This window comes from Setaria viridis, chromosome 9 (genome assembly GCF_005286985.2).
Source record: "Setaria viridis chromosome 9, Setaria_viridis_v4.0, whole genome shotgun sequence".
Lineage (NCBI taxonomy): Eukaryota > Viridiplantae > Streptophyta > Magnoliopsida > Poales > Poaceae > Setaria > Setaria viridis.
This window is the reverse complement of record NC_048271.2, coordinates 32,089,632-32,111,913: the sequence shown is the minus strand read 5'-3', so window position 1 is coordinate 32,111,913 and position 22,282 is coordinate 32,089,632.

Below are 22,282 nucleotides of genomic sequence, written 5' to 3'. Positions count from 1 at the left end.
CCTCGACATCACTAGGATCAACTCGTCTGATCTTATACCTTAGCGCTCTACACACAAGACAAGCATCCAATTTCTCCTATTCATCACCACGATAGAGGATACAGTCATTAGGGCATGTGTGTATCTTCTGAACCTCCAATCCCAGAGGGCAAACAACCTGTTTAGCTTCATATGTTGTGGATGACAATTCATTATTCTTAGGAAGAATGTTTTTTACAATTTTAATATCCCATGAAATACCTTATCGGACACACCATTTTTTTTGCCTTCCATTTCAGAAATTCTAATGTGCTACTTAGTTTTTTATGCCCCCGCTTGCAATCTGGATATAATAATTTTTTGTGATCATCTATCATGTGCTGCAACTTTTCTGATTCCTTCTCAGTTTCGCAATCTCCGTGTGCATCTCATAGTACCTAACTAAGATCATTAGTAGGGCCGTCTTCTACGAACTCATCTTCATCAACCTCACCAATTGTAGTACCTACAAAAGCTTGACTTGCAATCTAGTCCTGAATGTTGTTATCATCCTTCTCTTCTTCGTCGTCTTCCCTTATAACCCCTCTTTCACCATGCAAGGTACAAACCAAATAGTTAGGCATAAAACCGTATCTAAACAAGTGGCTGTGAACAGTCCCTAGGAAAAGTAGTCCTTGTTACTACATTGGAAGTATGGACAACATATGACCCTGTTCTCTGGCTTGTTAGCATTGACCACTTCGAGAAAATAATGCAAGCCACTCCTTGGTCCATCTATCCATGTTATACATCCACTACCGTTCCATCTTCATCATTTTACGTGAGAAATGGACATAGGTCTTCGCATTAGATAATGAACTTGATCAATATTAGGTAGGGGAAAAATAGAGTTAATGTGATTATAATATTTAGGCCTTACAAAAAACATTAGATAAATAAATTATTGCGTGAGAAATGGACATAGGTCTTTGTATTAGATAAAGAACTTTATCAATATTCATAATTTCACCAATCAGCCTTCATAAAGATAAAAATAATTCACATAAAAATTACACCATTCAACATTTATAACATTCACTAAAGATACATATAAAGATTACACTCATAACAAGATAATAAAGATACATATACACTAAAGATTATAGACGCTCCATAGTGGACTTCACGTAGTCAATTATCCTAAAATAATGGTACAACATAGTATAATGTTCGCCCTCCAAGCCATCTCTACACTTAACTCAATCTTCTCCGAAGTCTATTGAGAGTCACCTCCACATATCCAGTACTAGAAAATAATGGTACAATAGAAGAGCTTCGAATCCACATACTTGGGCTGAATATCATAAACGAATATTGAAATAATTGTCCAAACGTGTTTTGGAGCAAGTGCCATATTCTTATAATAGAAGTGTGGTGGCACACACACAATAGCCTGTCCAGGAAAAATATTTGTTCACTGAGCATGGCCCATGCTGGCAAGTCAAAACCAACCAAAAGCCGCTAGGTCAAGGTCACTGAATAGATCTCTGCCTGAAGAGGATATTGGGCCAGCATACTTCTATTATGAGAATTAAGGTCCAAAAGGTGTTTGGAATACTATGTCAAGATTCTTTTATGATATTCATCCCGAATCTGTGGATTTGAAGCTCTTCTGTTCTTCCATTATTTTCTAGTACCGGAGGAGCGGAGGTGACTCCTTATTGACTTCGGAGAAGATTGAGTTATGTGCAGAGAATAGTGAAAGCACATTATGCCATGTGTAGACATTATTCTCTGGGATTGGAGGAATGGAGATGGTACATCCATTGCCGGTCCATCTACATCATATTACGTGAAAAATGAACATAGGGCTTCGTATTACATTAAGAACATAATCAATATTAGGTAGGGGAAAAATAGAGTAAGTGTGTTTATAATATTTATTTCTTGCATTAAACATGAGATAAATAAATTATTGGTCAAACAAATACAATTGTTGTTAAATTACAATGATATGAAAAATTATAGCAATGACCAAATTCTATTTTCTTACACCTACAGTTTATTTACCTTAATTTTATTGCAATGACTAAAATATTAAAAACATATTTACTCTATTTTTTTGATACCTAATATTGATCAAGTTTTTTTAACTAATACGAATCATATATAAGAAGCAAGCTATCCATCAATTTCTAGCTAAAAACATGTATAAATAAAAATCCTCTCCATTCTCCCTCATTCTAAAAAAACTTATTTTCCTCCATCTCTACAGCATAAAACAAAGCATAATGATAATAAATGAAGGAAGGATGAAGTAGCTAACCTTCATGGATGAGTGAAATCCCCATGGAAATGAGGAAAAAATTCGGGTAGCACCTCCCTTAAGGTTGCTTGCTCGCCATGGAGTGGAGGATATCTCTGGTGGAGTGGCTCGAGCTGGGGGAGGAAGAAAAGTTTCAGGCTGGTTGGATTTATAGGGAGGAGGTTTAATCCCGGTTGGAATTTCGAACTGGAGCAAAAGGGGGCGGCCGTTGATGCGATATTTCTAGCCGTTACAACTGGGACTAAAGGGGGAGATTTTGTCCTGGTTAGTTTTTACAACCGGGACTAAAACCCCCCTGGCGGTGGCCTTCGGTGCCTTTAGTATCGGGTCCTATATTAACTGGGACAAAGGACATGAATAGAAGGTCAGTTCTTCAGTAGTGTATTACTGCTTCTGCATTCATATGCTTCGTTGTCATGTTTTTCATCGAAGCAGATGCCCACGTAGCCATCAAGCACATGGTGATACTGGAGCTTCCTTTCGTTTCCTCAAATAGATAGCAATGCACCGAGGAGCTAGATGTAACGGCCTCGGATAAAAATCCTTCGCGTCAATTTTTAATCCGAGCCCCTTATCACCTGTCTCAGTTTTCCAAGCCTAAGGGTTCAACCTCCAGATCTCCCGACCCCTTCGATCCGACCCCTCGCCGTGTTTTCCCCAGTTCCGGCCCAGCCGACCCCCAACCCACCGTCGGATCTTTCTAAGTCATCCAACAACGTCGCCCTTCAATTTGAGCCGTGGACCACCGAGGCTGACCGGTGGGCCCATGAGATCTTTTCCCCAGATCTCCCACGACAGGCGCACTCGAGTTGCATGCCCGCTTCAAAGTTCCCCAGCCGCGTGGCTCAACTCCTCTGACGCCCGACGCTCCGCCTCGTCGCCGGCTGCGACCGGATGGATTCTCGCACCCCCTTCCCCAATCGCGACAGAAGCTCCTCTGCTACCGTTTCTGCAGCACCTCGCCGCCCGCGCCCATCATCACATCACCAGATCCCGGCTGCAGAGCCTGATGCTGCCCGTCTTTTCCATCACCTCTCCACAGTCGTGCCGCCCCGGTCCTCGCTACGTGACGATTCCTCCTCCGCCAACCCAGACCGCGGCAGCGACAGCTCCTTTTCTGCCTTGTCAGAAGCTCCGCCCCGACAATCTGTTGCTCTGCGCTCGCCCGCATGACCGCAGCTGCCTATCTTCTCACCTGTGCGCCCTCATTTCTAGCGCCGTTTTCCCGGTCACTTCCATCAGATCCACCGCACGACGACGCCCACCTCCTCCAAATCTCAACCACCGGCAAACCCGCGCCTGCGCCACCCTGACGTCAGTGCCCAATGACTGCCGATGTCATCCCCGAAGTCCTGCTCCACCGCCCTCGTCGCTCAATCGCCGCCCTGGCAGAGCACTCCATTGTTTCTTCCCCGGCCTTCGCGCCGCTCCCCCCTTCCCTCTTCCGCGCAGCTATAAAATAGAATGCCGGAGCCCCGCCGGAGCTTCCCTTTGCCATTGCTGCCCTCTCTCTTACTCCCTGTTCATGCTCACAGCGCCACCACCTAAGTCTGAGAAACTCTCCCCTCCATGCAAACACCACCTTCCCCAATCCACCAGCCACTGCTTTCAGTGCTGCTCAAGAGCTTGCTTGTGATCCACAAAAAGCACCGCCGCCGCCGGCATACCACCGGACATCCTCGCCGCTGTCCCAAGCCCCTTAGTCCTTCCGCCCAAGCCTCATCCATAAGACGAAGGTAAGCTGCCAACCCTTGTTCGCCTCGTCCAACCCCTCCTATCCGCCTGACCCCAGTTCCGTCTCACCCAACCCTATCTGTTCCGCCGACCTTTCTCCACCTCGCCCGAGGGCTCGGCTGTATCTTTTTCCTTGAACCGAGGGTGTATGTATAAAACTTGGGCACTTTTCAGCGTTACATCTGAGGACCCCTAGCACATCTATTCCTCTAGATTAAGGGTCAGATTATAAGTTCCTCCCCATCCGACCCTTACATCTTAATCTCCATCGACCCCATTGAACCTCCCCACCCTCCTGTAACTTGCCGCAAGTTTCTAGGCTCAAACTTGCAAGGGTTGCTGTTGAAATAACCGTCTAAATGCTAACCAATGCATTGCATTCGTGTAGAGCTGCATCTCGCCGACGGCTTCTACGAGCTGCACCCGGCGCCAGAAGACGAAGGTGTAGCTGAGCTCCTGCCTCCAGAAGCCGAAGCCGCCCAAGCAGAAGAGCAGTTTCCCTCCTCCTTGCTTGAAGGCAAGCCCCGGATGCATGAATTCCCTATGTTTTACCAAACTTGTGCATGCCTTCTTTAACATGCTTGTGCATTTACGTATAGGAGTTGTTTGGAACCATAGATGCATAACATAGCTCCCTTGATCTGAACACTAGCTGTTGGACCGGGTAGATGCTTTGCTTAAATAGGAAACGGTAAAAGCCGAGTGATTTCCTGTCACTCGCGAGTTGTAGGAGTTGGTTGTTTTTCCCTTCTGTTACAACTATAAGGACGATGGACGGGGTAGGGTTTTGGGTAACTCTTTGGTGGTCGGTTGATCGCCCTGTCTATCTATGAAACTCGTAAGGCCCAACAGTGGGGGTGTTCATGGTCAAGTGTTTGAAAGTGCTAATATCATACCTAGTATGGGATGGGGAAGCCTAGTACTGGATTGAACTAGGGTGTGGCTTATACCCCTGTTGTCCCTGGAACGAGGTTCCCATGGTGCATCATATGGGTGCAAGTGCGGTCACAGTACGGTAGAGGCCGGGACTGTGGAGCATTGCATACCAAGGGAAGTTTGGACCTGACACGCGCCTGGGAATTGATGGGGACGGCCGACACAGGAAGCGACCCTTGTGGTGCGCGGATGTCGTGAGATTAGGTTCACCATGCATGGTTAAGAAACTCGAATCGATTCGTCTGCCTCCCACAGTTTGAGATTGCTTGATCGCTATGCCACCCTGAGTAATAAAGGAATCTGATGATGACATGGTTTGTGATGATATGTATATACTCTTGGTTGGTTCTATGGTTGCTTAGAACAAGTTGCTAACTTAGACTGGATAATGAACTTAGAACCTGAGCTAAAACTTGAAAATAGGGACACACGTAGCGCTTTTGGCAACAAACCCCTCAGCCAAAAAGCCTTGCATGTCTAGAAGAAGTGGAGTGGCATACTCCCTGTCGGTTAAGTCTTGTTGAGCTTAGTAGCTCAGCCTTGTTGTGGCTCTTCTTTTTCAGGTGATGTTGCTGACTCTGAGCCTCCCTCTGCTGGCACTTGGCCGCCCCAACTCCCTCCGGGTTGGACGGTTGAGTGGGATCCCTCCTCAGACGACGAGGAGCGGGATCACTGATGTCCCGGTTGGCCTCACCAGGGATGCCCGATGCCGATGAGTTAGCTTCCGCTAGTTGTTTTACCCTCTGTTGTTTTTCTTCTGAACCTTGTAAAACTCTGATTTGGTTTTATGGTCCAACTAAATGGTTTATTTGTTAACTCGGTAGACTTGTTGTATTCTCTGGAACCGCTCACCTTCGTGTGGGTTTGCTATTCGGTCCTGTTCAAGTGGTTAAATTGGATGAAATCCGATGGCACTTCGTATTTACTTGGTTTAGGCGTGAGAGTCGCGTATCATGCGGCTTAATCATGTTTAACCGAGCAAATCCGAGGTGGATCCGCCACAGCTGGTACCAGAGCCGGTTTAGCAAGACAGAGAACACAACAGACCCTAACACACTTCTTTAAAAGATAAAAGTTACAAGAAACTCTTTGAAAAATATCTCGTACGATCGTTAAGGATGACTTTAGTATGAGAGGCCCTAGGGGATTTTGGGGTTGTTTTAGGTGGCTAATATTTATTTGGTTATCTTGCTAACCCTTCCAGCACTTCGCCACGTGTATTATACGTGTGCCGGGTTCCGCATCACGAGTATGCGAGGGTTGATAGGGAGTTCTATTCAAAGGACCCTATCACCGCGGTTGTTTCGCCCACGTGTATCATACGTGCACAGGTTCCGTATGTAATCCATACGAGGGTTGGTCTGGTTCGATTCCAACGAGCCTATCATCATGGTTGTTCGCCACGTCTATTATACATGCGCTGATTCCGCATCACAAATATGCGAAGGGTTATACGGTTCCATTCAAAGGGGACCTGTTTCCACGGTTGAGTGCTGTCCATGCAGCCTTGAACGCATGGGTGCCGTTCCTATAGTGAATGGTAATGTTTGGGAACGCTTTCGTGGGTGCGGGCACGAAAGGTTCATGTGGTTGTGTTTTCTGCAGGTGCACTAACCGCGATCGCTTAGGAAACGTTGCTAGAACCGACTAGTTATTATAGGGAGAGACGTACGGGTTGCCTTGCCACCGGCACTAACTGCGTAAGACCAAGTTTTGGCAGTTGTTTTGGTTAAGAACGAGGTAGGCCGTGCATGCGACATAAGCTAAGAATCTATAAAGTCACCCTCCTCAAAAGCAACCTTGCTCGGAAAAGCTCTTCTTCGGTTCTAAGGATTTCTAGTTTCTTCCAGCTTGTTTTCGGTTAAAATTCGGATGCTTTTTCTATCCGACCCCTGACCTTTAGAGTTCATCTCACATTGTTTTGGTTCTTGGTTCCAGATGGCCGTCCCCGGACATGTCCTGTATGGCGCAGATGGCACCTCCCATTCGACGTGTCTGCACTTCGAGGGCTTTCCCTCTATCTTGTGGGACACCTTGAAGTGGTTTGGGTACCAGTCTCCACCCTTGTATGCGGGACGGTTGTACCTAGAGCGAGGCGTCCAGACATGCAACGTTCAGGCAGTAGTACCTCCCCTCCTGTGTGGCCCGACTGGCCCCTGTTTGGAGTCTCAGCATACGGCCTTACACTGGAAGACACCTGGGAGTCAGCTGCTCTTCAGCTCCTTACTCAATTCTGTCAGCTGCACCCAATGGAGGTCACCTTAGACCCCATCGGCCTGTTCCCTGCCAGGAACCGGTTGGACCCGGCGTGGCTCGACCGCGTCAGCAATATCAAGGTGTTGGCCACCTCCTACTCAATGGTCACCATCTCCACCAATATCCGATGCATGTCAGCCCTATATCAGCTGATTGAGCTCCAAGGACGAGCCATGACTATCCTTGCTCGGATCGCCGCAGATACCCAAGGACACCTCTAGGCCACCAGAAGAGACATGGTGGGCCAAACATATCAGCTCATCCAACGAGGCATTCAAGTCCACGACATGCAGGACCGAATCTCTGAGCTTGAGGGAGAAGTAGCCGACTTGGTGGACGGCATGATCGAGCTGTCAGAGGAAAAGATGGAAGTCGAAATGGAGCTGGCGGTTGCTAATGCTCACCTGGACGAGCATCACGCCGAGCTCGATGACATGCATGCCCTCCAGATGCAGCTGGAAGCTCAAGAAGACCCTGAGGAGGTTGAGGAAGCGTCCAGCATGGACATTAAAGAGGACGACGCCCCTTCTCCCACTCACAGTGTTCCCTCATAGATGGAGAGTTGCAGGGAACCCATTCTTTTGTTGTACTCCTCGGCAGCCTAAGTTTTGGATAGTCCTGTAATAGGTTAGCCTTGAGTTGAGTACTCCTCGTGTTTTAGAACACCTTTGTAAAAAGATCCCAGTGAAATCAGATCCTGAGTTTGACCTTTGACTTTTGCAAAATGTTGGAATGTTAGACCATGTGAGTTTGTGCTGTGACCACACACGCTGTTTTTTTGTAGGTCTGTTCAAGTTTGGCCGACCCCGGGTCGCGAGATCGGATGCGCCCGACCCTTCGAGGCAGTTCTCCGCCTCGCCCGACCCCTTTTTGTGTGGATCGTTTTGCCAAACCCTTTTCTCGGGATGCTCGCCTAGCCCGACCCCTTGGCTTAAGTTCAGATGTAAGGGAATTCCTGGAGTCTAGGTATGGCTCGCCCGAAGTCGTGTGCAGGGCTAAGATAAATGCTAACTAGGATGACAATGGGAAGAGTATATCTCCTTTATGGGGACGTGTGTTGCATTATCGGCAAGAGTTGCATTGGAGAATTTAACTTGTGCGTTCCCATCTGTTGGAGTACTTCTAAGATTATGAATTTAATGGAACATTAACTCTTGCAGATGACGCATCGCACCAGATCTGGCTCTGTGCCCGGCAGCAGCGAGCAAAGACAGGATCTTCCCCCACCCCCACCCCTGTCTCCACTAGAGGCAATCTTAGCGGCTCAAACCGAGCTGCTGAGAGATCTGGTACAAGGGCAACAACAACAACAGCCCCATGGTGGAAGGGCTCAACAGCAACCTCATGTTGCTCGTTATGAAGACTTCTTGGGGACGCAGCCCCCATTGTTCCAAAAGACCCAAGACCCGCTCGATGCAGACGCCTGGGTTCGCACCATCGAATCCAAGTTCGAGCTTCTCATCGCCCAGTGCCCCGACCACAATAAGGCCCGGTTTGCAGCCCAGCAGTTACGTGGTTCCGCCCGGCTATGGTGGGATCACTACCACGCCATGTTGCCAGCAGACCATGTCATCAGCTGGAACGAGTTCAAGACCGCGTTCAGAGCGCACCACATTCCGGAGGGTCTCCTGGAGCGCAAGCTCAATGAATTCCTGGCTCTTCACCAAGGAAACCGAGATGTGTTACACTACACTCAAGCCTTCAATGATCTGTGTCGTTATGCTGGATATCACGCGGACACCGATGAGAAGAAGCGGGACAGATTCCGCAGACGGCTGAGCTTGGAGCTCAGAGAAAGGTTAAACCCGATAAGGGTGGATACGTACAATGAGTTGGTCAACCTAGCCATCTCACAAGAGGACTGCATGAAGGCTCTGGCAGCCGAGAGAAAAAGGAAAGCCCCACTGCCAACACCCAGCCCACCTGCGCAGCGTTTCAGAATGGTTCCACCCCAGGCGTCCAGCCGACCCTAGCAGTCGGGAAGGTGGATTGCCCGACCCCCGCCAGCAGCAGCACCCCGTTTTCCTGGTTTCCAACCACAGGTGCCCCGGCCAACCCTGCCGCCACCCCCACGCCCTGCAACGGGTAACCGCTGCTTTGCCTGCGGCGATGTGGGGCATTTCGCCAAGGACTGCCCTAGAACTCAGAGCCCGCGCCCAGGGCAGAACAATGCAACGCTCAACAAAGGGAAGAGGCCCAAGGTGCAAGTTCGCCAGGGTCGACTGAACTTCACCCACACAGCAGAGCTTCCTGAAGGTGCGCCGATAATGACGGGTACCTTTCTGATTCACAGTTTTTCAGCTTTGGTTTTGTTTGACTCAGGAGCTTCACATAGTTTTATCGGGAGAAAGACCCGTGACAAGTGTGGGTTACAAGAATGCCAAACCAGAGGGTCTTTTAGAATATCCACCCCGGGTGGAATGACCAGATCTGATAGGATGAGTGTCAATGTGCCTATTCAGCTAGGCCAAAACCTTTTTAAGGAAAATCTTATCATCCTTGACCTGGAAGGAATAGATATCATTCTTGGAATGGATTGGATGACCAGACACCAAGTGGTTCTAGACCCAGCGGCCCGAACCCTCCACATCAACTCGCCCTTTCATGGCAGTTCTACCCTGTTCTTGAAACCTCCTAAGTCCGCACTTCCCTGTGCGTACCCTCTATCGCAAGCCCGGCTACAAAGCCTCCCTATTGTCTCTGAGTACCCTGATGTGTTCCCAGAGGACTTGCCCGGCATGTTGCCTGATAGAGACGTGGAGTTTGCCATAGAGTTGATCCCCGGCACCGCCCCCATCTCCAAAAGACCCTATCGGATGCCCCCAGCTGAGCTGGCCGAGTTGAAGACCCAGTTGCATGATATGTTGGAAAAAGGTTTCATCCAACCCAGTGCATCACCCTGGGGTTGCCCGGCCCTGTTTGTGAAGAAGAAGGATGGCAGTCTACGCATGTGTGTAGACTACCGACCTCACAATGCGGTGACTATCAAGAACAAGTACCCACTCCCCCGCATTGATGTCTTGTTTGATCAGTTAGCTGGAGCTAGAGTGTTCTCCAAGATTGATCTTCATTCAGGTTATCACCAAATCAAGATCCGACCATGTGACATCCCTAAGACTGCCTTCTCCACAAGATATGGACTCTACGAGTACCTGGTCATGTCTTTTGGACTCACCAATGCACCCGCATACTTCATGTACCTCATGAACTCGATGTTCATGCCCGAGTTGGACAAGTTTGTAGTGGTGTTCATTGATGATATCCTAGTGTACTCGAAGAGTGAAGAAGAACATGCCAACCATCTTCGCGTAGTTCTCCAACGGCTGAGAGACCATCAGCTCTATGCCAAGTTCTCCAAATGTGAATTCTGGTTGGATAGTGTCAAGTTCTTGGGGCACACTATCTCCGAGGATGGCATAGCCGTCGACCCCAGCAAGGTACAGGAAGTCATGGACTGGAAGCCTCCTGCCTAAGTGCACCAGATCCGAAGTTTCCTTGGACTGGCAGGCTACTATCGGCGTTTCATACCGGACTTCTCCAAGATAGCTAAGCCAATGACAGAGCTGTTGAAGAAAGAGGTCAGATTTGTGTGGAACGACAAATGTGAAGAAGCCTTCAAAACCTTAAAGCGCTTACTGACCACAGCCCCAGTTTTGGCCCAACCCGACACCTCTAGGTCATTTGACGTGTACTGTGACGCCTCTGGGACTGGACTTGGGTGTGTTCTTATGCAAGACAACCGAGTCATTGCCTATGCCTCATGGGCGTTACGACCTCACGAGCTGAACTACCCGACCCACGATCTTGAGTTGGCAGCAGTGATCCATGCCTTAAGGATATGGAGACATTATCTGATGGGCACCCGCTGCAACATCTACACCGACCACAAGAGCCTCAAGTATATCTTCACCCAAGCCGACCTCAACATGCGCCAAAGAAGATGGTTAGAGTTGATAAAGGATTATGATTTGGAAGTACACTATCACCCCGGCAAGGCCAATGTGGTGGCCGATGCTCTTAGCCGCAAGCCCTATTGCAACTGCTTGTTGGCAACAACCTCCACCGAGACCTTGTGTCATGAGATGGGAAAACTCAGTTTGGAAATTGTTTCCCATGGAACCCTCGGCCACATCGCCCTTGACTCTGTTTTAGAAGACCAAATAAGGTCAGCACAAGTGGAGGATGAGGAAGTAAGGTGGATCATCAGGAAGATTTCCTTGAAAGATGAAGGATATAAGCAGTTTCGGCAGGATGAAACTGGAAAGGTATATTATGGAAACCAACTGGTTGTACCAGCCGACCCCAACTTGAGGAAGCAGATCCTAGATGAGGCTCATCTCTCCAAGTTCTCAATCCACCCAGGCAGCAATAAGATGTACCATGATCTACGCCAAATGTTCTGGTGGAGCGGAATGAAACAGGAAATTGCCCGGTACGTTTCAGAGTGTGACACCTGCCAACGCGTCAAGGCCAGTCATCTAAAGGTAGCCCCTACATATTCCCTCTTGGAAATGGGAAGATGTCAGCATGGATTTCATTGTTGGACTGCCTCTTTCATCACAGCGATATGATTCCATTTGGGTTATAGTGGACCGTCTGACCAAGACCGCCCACTTCCTTCCTGTCCACACCACCCACACGGTCAAGTAGTATGCAGAGCTATACCTCGACCGCATAGTTTCCCTACACAGTGTGCCTAAGACCAACATCTCTGATCGAGGAATTCAGTTTGTAGCACGCTTTTGGGAATAGCTACAAGCATCCAAGGGCACCAAACTCATCCGTAGCTCGACCTATCATCCTCAAACCGACGGTCAAACCGAAAGAGTAAATCAGATCCTTGAAGACATGTTAAAAGCTTGTGTCATCCACTATGATAGAAATTGGGACAAGTGCCTGCCATTGGTGGAGTTCTCCTACAACAATAGCTACCAAGCCAGTTTGAAGATGGCACCGTTTGAAGCATTGTACGAACGAAGATGCTGGACACCATTGAACTGGTCCCAAGCAGGAGAGAGACAAGTTTATGGCCCTGACTTAGTGGTAGAAGCCGAAGAGCAAGTGAAAGTAATTCAAGCAAATCTCAAGGCTGCCCAATCCCGACAGAAGAGTTACTCCGATAGAAGAAGAAGGCCCCTACAGTTTGACATTGGTGATCATGTGTATCTTCGAGTTTCCCCAACCAAAGGAGTGCAACGGTTTGGAGTGAAAGGGAAATTGGCTCCCCGTTACATTGGCCCATATGAAGTTGTGGAAATTAGTGGACCCGTTGCCTATCGGATCCAACTCCCAGAACAGCTATCGGCCATACACGATGTTTTCCATGTATCTCAGCTGAAGAAATGTGTCCAAGTCCCAACCGAGATCTTAGAACAGGAGCAGCTTCAAATCGAGCCTGACCTAACCTATGCAGAGTATCCGGCCAAGGTCCTTGACCAGAAAGAGAGGCATACCCAACGCCAAGTGATCAAAATGTACAAGATTCTCTGGAGAAACCACACGGAGGATGAAGCAACATGGGAAACAGAAGAGTACTTGAACAAGCACTTCCCCGGTTTTCTTTCCAGCCGAGGAGGTAAGGGCTACACACCCCCACCGGTTACTTCTACATCCGAATCTCGGGACGAGATTCTTCTTAAGGGGGGTAGGCTGTAACGGCCTCGGATAAAAATCCTTCGCGTCAATTTTTAATCCGAGCCCCTTATCACCTGTCTCAGTTTTCCAAGCCTAAGGGTTCAATCTCCAGATCTCCCGACCCCTTCGATCTGACCCCTCGCCGTATTTTCCCCAGTTCTGACCCCGCCGACCCCCAACCCACCGTCGGATCTTTCTAAGTCATCCCACAACGTCGCCCTTCAATTTGAGCCGTGGACCATCGAGACTGACCGGTGGGCCCACGAGATCTTTCCCCCAAATCTCCCACGACAAGCGCACTCGAGTTGCATGCCCGCTTCAGAGTTCCCCAGCCGCGTGGCTCAACTCCTCCGACGCCCGCCGCTCTGCCTCGTCGCCGGCCGCGACCGGATGGATTCTCGCGCCCCCTTCCCCAATCGCTGCAGAAGCTCCTCTGCTACCCTTTCTGCAGCACCTCGCTGCCCGCGCCCATCATCACATCGCCAGATCCTGGCTGCAGAGCCCGATGCCACCCGTCTTTTCCATCACCTCTCCACAGTCGCGCCGCCTCGGTCCTCGCTACGCGACGATTCCTCCTCCGCCAACCCAGACCGCGGCAGCGACAGCTCCTTTTCTGCCTTGTCAGAAGCTCCGCCCCAACAATCTGTTGCTTCGCGCTCGCCCGCACGACTACAGCCGCTTGTCTTCTCACCTGTGTGCCCTTGTTTCTAGCGCCATTTTCCCAGTCACTTCCATCAGATCCACCGCACGACGACGCCCACCTCCGCCAAATCTCAACCACCGGCAAACCCGCGCCTGCGCCGCCCTGACGTCAGTGCCCAATGACCGCCAGTGTCATCCCCGAAGTCCTGCTCCACTGCCCTCATCACTCAATCACCGCCCCGGCAGAGCACTCCATCGTTTCTTCCCCGGCCTTCGCGCCGCTCCCCCCTTCCCTCTTCCGCGCAGCTATAAAATGGAATGTCGGAGCCCCGCCGGAGCTTCCCTTTGCCATCGCTGCCCTCTCTCTTACTCCATGTTCATGCTCATAGTGCCACCACCTAAGTCTGAGAAACTCTCCCCTCTGCGCAAATACCACCTTCCCCAATCCACCAGCCACTGCTTTCAGTGCTGCTCAAGAGCTTGCTTGTGATCCACAAGAAGCACCACCGCCGCCGGCATACCACCGGACATCCTCGCCGCTATCCCAAGCCCCTTAGTCCTTCCGCCCAAGGCTCATCTGTAAGACAAAGGTAAGTTGCCGACCCTTGTTCGCCTTGTCCGACCCCTCCTATCCGCCCGACCCAAGTTCCGTCTCGCCCGACCCTGTCTGTTCCGCCGACCTTTCTCCGCCTCGCCCGAGGGCTCGGCTGTATCTTTTTCCTTGAACCGAGGGTGTATGTATAAAACTTGGGGACTTTTCAGCGTTACGTCTAAGGACCCCTAGCACATCTATTCCTCTAGATTAAGGATCAAATCATAAGTTCCTCCCCATCCGACCCTTACATCTTAATCTCCATCGACCCCATTGAACCTCCCCACCCTCCTGTAACTTGCCGCAAGTTTCTGGGCTCAAACTTGCAAGTGTTGCTGTTGAAATAACCCTCTAAATGCTAACCAATGCATTGCATTCGTGTAGAGCTGCATCTCGCCATCGGCTTCTACGAGCTGCACCTGGTGCTAGAAGACGAAGGTGTAGCTGAGCTCCTGCCTCCAGAAGCCGAAGCCGCCCAAGCAGAAGAGCAGTTTCCCTCCTCCTTGCTTGAAGGCAAGCCCCAGATGCATGAATTCCCTATGTTTTACCAAACTTGCACATGCCTTCTTTAACATGCTTGTGCATTTACGTATAGGAGTTGTTTGGAACCATAGATGCATAACTTAGCTCCCTTGATCTGAACACTAGCTGTTGGACCGGGTAGATGCTTTGCTTAAATAGGAAACGGTAAAAGCCGAGTGATTTCCTGTCACTCGCGAGTTGTAGGAGTTGGTTGTTTTTCCCTTCTGTTACAACTATAAGGACGATGGACGGGGCAGGGTTTTGGGTAACTCTTTGGTGGTCGGTTGATCGCCCTGTCTGTCTATGAAACTCCTAAGGCCCGACAGTGGTGGTGTTCGTGATCAAGTGTTTGAAAGTACTAATATCATACCTAGTATGGGATGGGGAAGCCTAGTACCGGATTGAACTAGGGCATGGCTTATACCCTTGTTGTCCCTGGAACGAGGTTCCCATGGTGCATCATGTGGGTGCAAGTGCGGTCACAGTACGGTAGAGGCCGGGACTGTGGAGCATTGCATACCAAGGGAAGTTTGGACCTGACACGCGCCTGGGAATTGATGGGGACGGCCGACAAAGGAAGCGACCCTTGTGGTGCGCGGATGTCGTGAGATTATGTTCGCCATGAATGGTTAAGAAACTCGAATCGATTCGTCTGCCTCTCATAGTTTGAGATTGCTTGATCGCTCTGTCACCCTGAGTAATAAAGGAATCTGATGATGGCATGGTTTGTGATGATATGTATATACTCTTGGTTGGTTCTATGGTTGCTTAGAACAAGTTGCTAACTTAGACTGGATAATGAACTTAGAACCTGAGCTAAAACTTGAAAATAGGGACACACCTAGCACTTTTGGCAACAAACCCCTCAACCAAAAAGCCTTGCATGTATAGAAGAAGTGGAGTGGCGTACTCCCTGTCGGTTAAGTTTTGTTGAGCTTAGTAGCTCAGCCTTGTTGTGGCTCTTTTTTTCAGGTGATGTTGCTGTCTCTGAGCCTCCCTCTGCTGGCACTTGGCCACCTCAACTCCCTCCGGGTTGGACGGTTGAGTGGGATCCCTCCTCGGACGGCGAGGAGCGGGATCACTGATGTCCCGGTTGGCCTCACCAGGGATGCCCGACCCCGACGAGTTAGCTTCCGCTAGTTGTTTTACCCTCTGTTGTTTTTCTTCTGAACCTTGTAAAACTCTGATGTGGTTTTATGGTCCAACTAAATGGTTTATTTGTTAACTCGGTAGACTTGTTGTATTCTCTGGAACCGCTCACCTTCGTGTGGGTTTGCTATTCGGTCCTGTTCAAGTGGTTAAATCGGATGAAATCCGACAGCACTTCGTATTTACTTGGTTTAGGCGTGAGTGTCGTGTATCATGCGGCTTAATCATGTTTAACCAAGCAAATCCGAGGTGGATCCGCCACACTAGATGGATATATTGATACTTTAAAGTGGGCAATGGAGGAAGAAAGATCAATCCAAGGTGGAGGAGAAACATTGAAAACATGCATATCCAAAGGCACCGGATCCGTTGCAAATTTCAACCACACCCATAAAATTCTCGGGGCGAGGCTCTGCATGCAGCAAAGTCTGGGTGTGCTTTTAAGATGGTACTGTTGGTTGACATGAATATTAGAAGAAGCCCAACTAACAAGCAACCCAATAGGCTTAGGCCATATCTTGTGAAGATGAGCATTGAAGCTCGTATCAATGACTAGCGCACTGTCCTATCTCTGCTCGGACAACAAAATGCTTCTTAACTGCTCACCTGAATGTGCTTCAGCTTCATAAAAAAAATAGCTACAGTTGTGCCTCCTTTGTTAAAGTAACTTCACATGTGGATGAATTGAAACCGTTTTAAAAAATGTTGGGTAGAATGGCTTTTTCTTATATTTTTATGAGTGGAAGGAGTTCAAATGTCCAATGCGCAAATATCTAGCTGTAAGAGATGAACATATAAATGAATCTTTAAACTACTACCTCATGTCTAACTCCTGAGTACTGACCACCCTACTAAACTCATATTCTGTCACGATCCTACTGTTCTGCGCGAGAGATTCCAAGGGCACGACCATGAACACATGTGTCTAGATACTATGAAGGATCAAACATACTAGATCTAATCACTAGAACTACATAAAACATGCTATATAGTCTAAACATACATTAGACTAAAGATAAAAATATTCTAGTACAAATATGATATAAAATGACGCATTGAGTCGCTAACAGATTGGAAGACTAAGGAACATTGCTCACACAACTTATATTAGATCATCACCTCTAAGTACAAATCATCGATGATCTACTAATGACTAGCGAATTCCACCATAGCATAACCACGCATGGTGAGCATGGTGGCTTGGATCTAGCCTAAGGCATTTCCTTTTGAATATCAAAGACTTGCAATGGCCCTTAGCTCTCTATGGTGCATATCCCTCTATTTCCTTAGCTCACCACAACTGTTACCTTTGCTTGTCTTTTCCTATTATCAATATCCTGCACGTAGTGCAAGTTCACCGGTAAAGGGACCATGACACCCTAATAGGGGGTGAATTGGGTGTTCTAAAATCTAAGGCTCCAAGGAATATAAAAACCTATTTCAATTTCTATCTAGATGTGCACTAGATTTTTCTATGTGTTGCTATCTCTACCGTAAAAGATTTTGCACCCTAAGATACAATCCTATAAACTACCATGGCAATTCTAGAAAAGGTAAACACAGAAAGTAAGTGCAATAAGAAAATATGGAAGGTAAATGAGGTAGAGAAAGCAAACTCCCGGCGTGGTGACATGGTGATTTTTATTGAGGTATCAGAAAGCAAAGCTTTCCAATAGTCCTCACTGTTGGAACCCCTCTCAAAGGGAGTGCCCGCGTGAGGGCATAAATTCCCCGGTCAAGTAACTCCATAGGATAGCTGATGGTCCTTCCCCACGCGCAAGTGGGTCTCCACCTAGCCTTTCCCGGATGCTCCTTGCTGCTATTCACTTGGTAGATCTTTGGCAAAACTTCAAGGGCCTCTCCTCCCTCTCACAAGTTCCAACGGCCATGTTGGTATTTCTTATAGCCTAACAGATAAATCCGCAAGCGTACGGATATCGATGTAGCTTTCACCTAAGAGTATTCCAGAGTATCAATTTCCACGAGCAATGTGAAGTGCTCTAATCCTAAACTAGTTCGTCTGGAGGGATGGTAAGGGTGACGACAAAGAGAGAGGAGATAGAGAAGAAAGAGGGTAAAGAGGGTACTTGCATAGTAATACTGGCTATTCTGATGAACCAAGCTAATCCGTCTTACTCACAAGAGTTCACTTCGGGCGCCCGAGGCACCACCACTCGCAGAAAGGGATGAGAAGGGGAGTGGTACTGCCTACCCCCAAGTTCTACAGTCCAAAACTAATGTGGTGGACTACAAATGCCGGATAGGGCTTTCACCACCTGCCGGCTACCACAAATATTCTGTTGAACTGGGTGCAAACCAAGGTAATCTCTTGTCTAGACACCACGCGCACATTATGGATTACTACCTTACTCAAGCTCATAAATAAGGCACTCAATCAATGTAGCATAAACTACTAAATAGTGAACGAGGAACCTATGAACTAACGAAGGCAAGAACTGATGCTTAATAAATCAGAGGAACCAGAGTTATTGAACAAGACCCAGATGTTACTCAAAGTTGAACTGCATCCGTCAAGGTACAAGGTTGAGGAAGGGCCGATAGCTCCGGCTCCTCCCCCATACTCTCACCTCGCCTCTCTCCCTTTTTTGTAAGAGTAGTATTGGTAGCACTTCACTTCTTGGATATTGTCTTCTTGTGCATCTTGTCCCAGCGCAAATGCCTCTATTTATAGTACCCAGGAGGCATGGGGTACTTGTAGGGGTGAAGAAGAGTCGATTGTAGGTGGCCAACAAGGTTGGCCAAACTAGTCAGTTCCACCGAAGCCATCTGATGCATCGCCTCAGCTTGTCCACACTCCGAATTGCCTCCTGAGTTCGGTAACTTGCATGCATAGTGGTGGTTGTGTTCCGTGGTGGCCAAGTGTCGGTTCGGTTGAAGTGATTGGGTCGGCCGAGCTGACATCCCATGCTTGAACTCATCCATTGCTTCGCCTTGTCTTGTGGACAGTTTGGATTAGTCAGTGGGTAGGTTGTTCGGTGAGAATTGCTTGAATTGTGGGCCCATGGATCCAAGGGAGTTGCATCTTGTTCTAGGATCAATTCGGCATTCATCAACACATGGGATTTGTGTTGGGTGTGTTTCTTCGTGCATGGACTGGAGGGGGACAACATGGCTGGGTCGGCCAAACTGGTGGATTCGAACAAACTTGCCATTGTGCCTAGCTTTGGTCCATGTCAGGTGCTCTTATCTCCTACATCAAATAAACAACAAAGCTTGTGGAAATTGCTAGAATAAAGCCCTATAGCTAAGGTGATTGCTTCAATTGATTGGTTTTGATATATATTGGTGGTCAAAAATGGTGAGTTAATGACCGCCAACAAACACCCCCACACTGGATCTTTGCTCATCCCGAGTAAGGGATTGAATTATGATCAAAGAGACTGAGAAGCTAGTGTGGACTTGATGCATAACTTCCTAGGATAAATAGCAAGCATAAATCATATTCCAAAATATTCCTCGTACTTTGTGGGGATTGTAGTGGCTATGAACCTTGCCTTTAGAGGTTGTATAATGGAACAACTCGAATGAAAGGGTAAGTCCCCTTTCCTTTTCAAGCACGCTTGGAGTTTTTGATATTTTTCAAACAAGATAGCCTCAACTCACTTTAGTCCTCAGGTAGTACTCTCAAATCTCTCATGTAGTAATCTTATTCATCACCAAGGCCTTTTGCCAACTCTTCCCTACAATCTATAGGCTTATGTGTAGCTTGGGTACGGTAAAAGTTTCTTACCTATGCTCTGTGTATTGTTGAGCCAAAGATTAGTCCTATTAAAATTGTGCCATTTCTTATTTCGATCGTTGGGGAATGTTTAGGGGCAAGAGAGAAAATGGACTCATGCTGATGGAGGAAACAAACACAAGTGGTTGACTTTGTGCTTGATGAATATGGTCTAGAATGGGGCTCCTTATTCGATAGGTCCCTTTCTTTGGAATATTTGGATACTTGAGAACATGGAGCTATCCCTCTTTTCTTTCTTTTTTTTCTCTTTTGTTTTTTTTCACTTTTTTTCTTTTTTTTTCTTTTGCAAGGGACTTTGGAAGGGAAAATTTTGAAGGAAAAAAAACTAGAGCATTTATTTTTATAGACCATATGAGTTGATGGATTCAAGGACACATGGGAAAAAAATTGGGTGTTTGAAGGGGATGGAAAACCTGGTGAAGGTGGATGCATGAATCCATTGTGCATTTAGCATAACCATGTATGGATAGGCTAGCAATTGAAAAGTTACCTGAAGGAAAATGATTGGAGTTTGAAGGGCGCTTCTTCGCAAGGGCGTAAAATTTGGCAGAACTCAACACAACTATAAGTGGCTTATGTGGAGGTTCAAACATGTAAAGCATTTGGCTGTGGTAGGCATTTTAAACCATTGAGGACATGTGAAGCTGAGGGTTTTTAATTTGAGCTCAAAACAAAATTCTCCTAGCAGCATTTGATAAAGGAGGGAACAAACACTTCTATCTTGCTATATCACATTAACCAACAACTTAGGCAAGGTATTCCTAATGAAGAAAGATCCCACAAGCTTGGAGTACTAGTTAAGGAATAAAACTTATGCAAGATAACATGTGAAGGATAAGGCTATTCTTAAGATATATCCCTAGTTGGTTTGATCAAAATTTATGCATGAATGATTATCAAACCAAATAGAACGAATGCTTTAAGATGTAAGGGAGAAGATGAGAGGGTGCAAACCAAAATATTCCTTGCATTGTTGGCTTGGACATGTGGAGCACCATGGGTGGAGTAGTGCAACCTTTCCTGTAGCTCGGTGAAAATTCTTGCTCCGAGCACTCTTTTATTGGACTTTTCCACCTCCACACTTAGATTTTTGCGCACTTGGTGCCAGCAATCAAGCATGCAAGGTTGTGGTTTCCTTTTGAAGTTGTTCTATCATCCAATAATGTCAAGGTGTTATTGCTGATGTAGCCCATGGTCTTGGACATCACCTGACCATTCGTGCTTTTGAATCTCAACCTGTAATGGTTAGTGACCAAAAATACCTCAAGGAAAGAATGTGGTCTTGAAAACATATCCTTGCACTTGCTCGCCATCTCATTTTATTTGATGAAATGAATAGAATAATTTTTTTATTTAGAAAGAAACTTTATTGGAAAAAAATTTGGGTTACCTCCCAGTAGTGCTTGTTTATGATAAAAGCTCGAACTTGGGAAGCTTCCATGTTGCAGCGAAGCTTGGCAATGTGGCTCCCTTCTCCATAACCAGTGGTTAATCATCATACTTCTAGCTGCAATGACTTGTACCAAAAATGACTACGAGTATTGCAATATTTATGATAGACAAACACATCTACAACCATCCGTTCAAAGTTATTATGATGGATGGGCATAGTGTGGTTGTAGCCATCGTATGTGCCGCTAGCACTATGAATTGACTCTGAAGGCTTTTCAAGTGAGCATGGGTCATGTGTCTCTCCTTGTATGAAGCTTTCATGCTCCAAAGTCGTTGCTTCAAGAATGTCCATAGATCATATGTATTCATCCTTTACAACTTATCTATGACATTCTAGGGATGTATCTCGGACCTCAAGATGATACAGGATATCCTCATCTTGAGCGAGTACACTATTTATGACCCCTTCAATGGGTCTCCCGATGAGAATGAAGGGTGGATCAACTTTAAGGATGTCAAAGACATGGAAATCTAAGAAGATCTCACTCTCCAATCTTTGTGCTGATGACCCTAAGTTTCCCTTGGTCTCGATAGTTTTGCCCGGAATCCATTTGAGACAATTTTAAGAGAATGAAAGGGATTCTTTAGGAAAGGCTTGAATTACCAACGATTTAGAAATGATATTAATTCCAACCCTTGGATCATAGAGCACATCCTGGAGGTCAATCCCTCCTACTTAGCATTGGAGCAGTTGTAGCTCGGGATATAGCTGTACAACTTGATCATTGCTTTCCGCTTCTTTCAACCATTCCCAGCTTGTAAATGCAAAAATGCATGCCAAGTTCTCCTTTTGGACTTTGACCTTCTGCAGGTCGAGGGTTCCAGGCTCAGACAAATTATTTTTCCCATTTGTACTCTTTCGGCATGTTCAAGGTATCTCCATAGCCTCCAAATATGAGATCATCATCAAAATAAAATGGGGAACCAAATGGAAGATCTTCCTTGAAGGATTTTGCATCTGAGGTATAAGATGATGATGGTTCAGGAATAGGTTGGGAGAGCATGTTGGAGATAGGTGATGACAGAAGGTCAATAGATTTTGATTTTGAACATATCATCTCCTCTTCCATGACTGTCTCCTTTATGGGCTTGTCGGATACTTTATCGGGGGATTCATCATAGATCCCAGTGTGGGGAGTGTTTTCTAAGATTTTATCTAGTACAAACCTCCCTTCGCTAGGGGTCAAATGGTAAAAAGATCCTCCTAATGAAGAATCTAAGAACTGAGCTGATTCAGCATAGAGACCTGATGTAAACTCTTGGAGAAGAGTGGGTTCTATGAATCCTATATCAGGTCCAGAGGGCAAGATATTTGTTAGGT